Source organism: Anneissia japonica, unplaced genomic scaffold (genome assembly GCF_011630105.1).
Source record: "Anneissia japonica isolate Jap-2015-1 unplaced genomic scaffold, ASM1163010v1 scaffold560_len657749_cov147, whole genome shotgun sequence".
NCBI classification, from domain to species: Eukaryota; Metazoa; Echinodermata; class Crinoidea; order Comatulida; family Comatulidae; genus Anneissia; species Anneissia japonica.
Genome location: NW_022754288.1, coordinates 196568 through 202437, shown reverse-complemented (window position 1 = coordinate 202437; position 5870 = coordinate 196568). Strand labels below are relative to the sequence as shown.

Here is a 5870-nt window from a genome sequence, read left to right as displayed (position 1 = left end):
CCATCATCTTCAGCTTACCAGAACTGAAGGCCGGAGTAACTGTTTCTGATACGCTTCCATTCATTTCCAACTACTCCCGGTAATCCTTTGTCCAGTGGTTTCATATTTATATCAAACACTCGATGGTCGTGGAAGTACGAGAAGTCCTTGATCAGAATTTGACGAAGTTTGTCCAGATCCCCAACTATCAGCTGAGGATTTCGCCCTTCATAGATACCAACAATCGGGCCATATTTTGAAATATATTCGAGATGACTTTGATGCAATCCAAACTTTACGAACATTTCGAAACCATTGCCAATAAAAGGGAGTGGCTTAGGTCCTGGTATACCACGCTGTTTCCAGTACGAGAAGTTCCATATGCCTTAAATGTACAGCAGAGTCAATACGAGCGCGATAAGTAGCCATGTCGTTGCTTCCAGCCCGAGAAATTCCATTAAGGATGGTTGTTGAGATCAGGATTTCTTGAATTGAAATAACGGCCTTATAAAGTTTCCTCAGAATAGGCCTACTCAGCTTTTAACTTTCTGCTCTGTGACTATGCAGTGCTTCAATATGCACAATATGGATATTCTTACGACACGCTGCATTCAGATAGCATGACTGACGTTTAACAACACCTCGTATTTATATAAAATCGTCGGAACAATATCCACGGCCAAACTATCTCCCACTGTACAGACGAGAATGAACTGTAAACATAACACAGGCCAATTGAAGCACGGCTAGATCAATATGCATAGGCCTACAATTGTCAACTTGACACCTGATTTAATATAAGGGCAATATCTCTGATTGACGACTATGAAGCACACTGTATAAGGTAATGTAGAACGATGGACAAAACGACGTTACAGCTCAAAAGTACGATGACTGATAAATACAATAACGACGTAGGCTTAATGACTGGAAATCCGCTATAAAGTATTTTCAAAAAATGTTTAAACTATGCTATAAAAAATGAAACATTATTGGGCCTATTTATAATTTTCAATATGTGAAATAATGATGTTTAAGGCCTAGTGCTACATAACCGAAATTCAAGATTGTATATAGCAAGACCTCATTTTTCATTCATTTTCACTGTAATAAGACCTGAAATGGCTTATCAATAACAATCTAAAGTCACAATCACTTATGCACTTAATGATCTCAAGACATCTCAAAGCTCATGCAAAAGATAAGTCATGCTGGAAAGATTTTATCCGAAACTTTACTAAAGCAGCCGGCCCAGACGAAGCAGTTCAGAGATGACTATATGAATATAAATTTCACGGCCAAACTATAGCCATGGAGGTATTATTGAGGAACTGTAAACATGAATCAGTCCAAAGAACGGCCAGATCAATGCATACAATTATTGTCAAATTGATACCTGATACCATATAAGAGCATTATATATCACAAGCTGATTAACGCTCAGAAGTGACTAATGATTACTCGACGTAGGCAATGTGTATGGCAAACCCAGTTGTAATTTAATCGTAAATTTCATAATTCATAATTTGCAATCGTATAACAGATTGGATAATACAAGATATTCAAAGGAGGAAATAAAACACAAACAGGTAAAATAAAAAATCAGTCATAGAAAAAAAACAAAAAATCAGTAGATTAAAATTAAAATTATAATTATCATTATATATACAAATTATCTGTTATCCATTAGTTACAAAAACTTTATAAAAATCCTAATTACAGGAAGTGGCATTTTCTAAATGTCATAAATGTATTCGTATTAATTAGAATATATTATTATTTACAAAAAATTATAAAAATGTTATTATTTATTTAAAAAAAAAATCAACATTTTAATCACAAGTTGAAGCAAATTCTAAATATCTAAAATTCCATATAAAAAAAGTTCTGGTAAAATATAAATAAATAAACAGAGGTATCTTAGTTTTAAATAGAGATATCTCTGTCTAAAACGAAGATATCTCTATTTAAACTAAGATATTTCCATTTAAAATAGAAATATGTTTAGTAATAGAAATATATATAAGTTTTAAATAGAGATATCTCTATTTTAAATAGAGAAACAGTAAGTTTCACTGTAGGCCATTTAGTATGCATTAATCACAAAACAAGCTGTGAAACAATACCTCTTACTTTATCATTCGAAAAACTTGCGAAAATTCTATTTAGGCCTCTTAGTTTGGGTGGACTATTGTAAAAGGCCCGTAGAATCTTTTCATATGTGTCACGAGCTCAAGAGATGTTTTCCACCCATTCCTCCGATTATACTAATAATAAGAATCCCACTGGGTATTTCTGTGAAAAAATACTGATAGCTTGATTATTTCAAAATTACTGTCAAAGAAAGGAAGAAACCATTACTGTTCAAATCGCCCACTGTTTTGCCTGTCTCTTATACACATCTAGATGTGTATAAGAGACAGGTTTTCATGTGCCACAAATTGTATGTGAAATAACAGATGTGACGAGTATTTTCTATTATAGACATTTAAAGTAATAATTGTTTAAGATGAAAATATACGAAGCCCGAGGTAAAGCTAACGACTGTCTCTTATACACATCTAGGTGTGTATAAGAGACAGGATAATAGCGTATATGAGATTGATGGAAGTGCATGAGAAAGTGTCCTTGATAGCATGAGTGCCGGATGGTCCTTTAAGAATATTGGTGGAGTAGATGTGTGCGCAAGTATTACAACGAGGCCTATGGCATGAAACAGTCGATCCTGAACAATCATCAGTAGACCTGAGAGATGAGCTGACGAGACTATTTCTCCTATCTTTTCTATATGAACAAAGTGGAGGAGATTGGAAGATCGCACTTGTGGTTTCATCTGATAAAAGTATATCGAAATTATTCTTTAAAATGGTGAAGATTTTGGTAGTCGTAGGATGGTAAGTCAGGATGATGGGTATTCGATCAGCGTCAACATGCGTACGGGGTTGTAGAGCTTCATCTTGAGTCATGTGCGCAATACGTTTTAAAGAATTATCAGTTATGTGAGTAGGATATCCTCTATCCTTGAAAAATGAGATCATTTCAGTAGCTACCGACGAGCTTTCTTTAGCATTGTTTTTATCATACTTTCTCCAGAATCGATGAAACGTCATCAGGGTCCTGATTGGCCAGGTAATTCAAAACAAAAACAAACGTCACTTCGGCATTAATTATTTACAATGCAATTGGAACGGTATAGTAACCGAAGATGAAAAACTGAATTTAAATATGTATTGCAAACTAGGATAATATGGTATAATGTAATATTTAAAATGCATTTACTTAATAAAAGCCGTCGGAAGTGGTCCGGTTATGGCCGGACCAATAATTTATAACTCAATTCCGATTTTGCTAAATCAACCATTCCTGTCCTAAGCAAAGCAGCAATGACAATTGATTAAAAAGCTTCCTTTTGTATCTTGATTATACTGGTAATTGAAAATGCTACCACTGAAAATATTAAAGATGCTAAGTGTATCGGTTATGCGAGTGGCTGCTGCTCCGGACTGATTTGTTCCGGACATTGGCATATTCTAAACGTTTTGCGTTGTTTTTATTATTGTTGTTGTTGTTGTTGTTGTTGTTGTTGCTGCTGCTGCTGTTGCTGCAGCTGCTGCTAACTTACTACACACATCTAACTAACCTTGCCAACACATCTTCAAACTAATTACCAGTAATTAGGGTTTGGTAAAAGAATATCTAATCTATATATATGATTGGTGACAAAATATTTTATACATTTATTTATCTTTCTTAGTATCAAACTAAACAATTAACCATTTAATTTATATTTTGTAGACTATTAAAGACGGCTGTGTTTTTTTTTTTTTTTCAAGTTCATCATCTGGTAATTTTTTTGACTGCACCTTTAATAAAAGTAAGAATTTACTGAATAATTATTAGTGAATAATGAGTGTAAAATTATTTTCTTAAGATTAAGAACATAATTAGGAAAAAAGTGCTAATAATGGTAAGACACCTAAAATGTCGGTGCTACGATTGGTCCTTACTCAAGATATTAGGCCTTTATTGATTTTTAGTATATTTCGCTTAGGGGGATCATATGGGTGTAATTTATCATGTGAATTGACCATATACCGAAAACATGTTGAAATATGAAATTAACATGGTAATTTTGCATTATATCCATCCAGCAAAGAAAACAACAATTGGAAGGGAGCCTTAACTCACCAAGCATTTAAAAGCTAGCAATCAACCAATCACAAAACACAATCATGCATATTTAATTCATGGCTGGCGAATGCACAAATACTAAATTTACGATTTCCCGATTTGTTTACTTCATTCGTAATGCTTCACTTGTGTGCATATTCTATTTAATTTTCAAGATCCTTGACTGATTTTTCAAGTTTGATAAGTCGTTATTGTATGCTTTTTTATTTTCCTTATCCATTTAACTGCTCAGACAGCCTGCTTAGTTGCTCGGCTATTCGTGTTTCCCTCTTTCCGTCGATGTCTTGAATTGAAATATTGAGGTAGTAGCTTATACTAATAGGCCTACTCTTACATTAATTTCCCTGTTTCTTTTTTGGTTCCAGTGCTGTAAAGCAGTAGGAACATTTGAAATGGCATGGATGTTCGTCTGTACGTCTCTGACGCTGATGTCATCAAATTTGTTGAAAAAATATAATAAGGCAAAGTTAAATTTCCAAACCCTGTTGGTTATGAATTTTTACGTAAAGCATTATTTATAAATAATTGAAATGCCAGAAGTCATTATATATAAATAATAATTTTACTCTAGTCATTATTTATAAACTATTGTTTTAACATCATATTAAATAAGGAAAATCGCTCCAACAATTATTTATACATAATTGTTGGAAGCAAAAATAATTATGTGTATACCTGTATAATGAAAAATGTTGATGTAGTCTATGATTATTTTGTTTCTAATAAATCTCTCACTCAGTTTCAATCATGATTTACACCAGATGATTCTACCACATACCAGCTTCACCTTACAGACATTTCTTCGAACTCGAATAAAGTGATGTTTATCTTCTTAGCTATATCTAAGGCTTTTGACAAGGTGTGGCATAATGGTATTATTCATAAACTAAACCAATATGGCATAAATGGCACATTACGTGAGTGATTCTGTAGCTACCTTATCCAACTTCAACAACACGTGATTATTGATTATTGAGGGAACTGCCAGTCCTTGGACTCACCTTTCAGCAGGAGTACCGCAAGGTTCTGTTTTCGGCCCTTGTTTATTTTTTTTATTGACGTCGTGGTGATTATTGAATGTAATATATGCGGACGATACTTCACATTGATATTTGTATTGTAATTCTTTCTGAGCAAAAAATGTTAAAATACATGCCTGCGCATCAAAATGGAAAGTCTGTAATTGATAAAGCAACGATATCATTAAATATGTTGAGTCTTACTAAAAATAATATAAAAATAAAAAATATAAAAATAAAATTACCTTTAAGATTACCTGAGTGATGCTTTAAAAAACATACAGATATCAGCTGCTAGATCGTCTTGGTGCATGGAAACATACAAGCCACTCTGCCTTGTGGTTATATTTAGGATGGTCGTTATTAAAAAAATCGGAGAGAATTTCTTAATACGTCTTGGTTTTAGTGACTTAAACTCTCATCTATTTACTTTTGGTCTGCAATATGACTCAAAATGTGCAGGTGGAGACAAAGTTGAGGATCCACGTCACTTCATTTTTCTCTACCCTACTTATGAAACAGAAAGAAAAAAAATTGCTCACAAATTTTGACACAATTGCAACCCATGTTTTAGCCAAAGAGGTTTATCCTTATAATAGATTGATATGGTGCTAATATATAAAACTATACAAAACTACACTATTATTATCATTATTATTATTATTATTATTATTATTATTA

At 33.1% G+C, this 5870-nt stretch overlaps 1 long non-coding RNA gene across 1 annotated transcript in view; it reads left to right on the top strand.

Moving 5' to 3' along the window:
- The first annotated feature begins 3800 nt into the window (after positions 1-3800).
- Positions 3801-5870, top strand: part of LOC117123183 — a 3787-nt gene continuing 1717 nt past the window's right edge. Inside the window, exon 1 of the long non-coding RNA XR_004447816.1 lies at positions 3801-3853. This is a non-coding gene — a long non-coding RNA (uncharacterized LOC117123183). The remainder of the gene's footprint in view (positions 3854-5870) is intronic.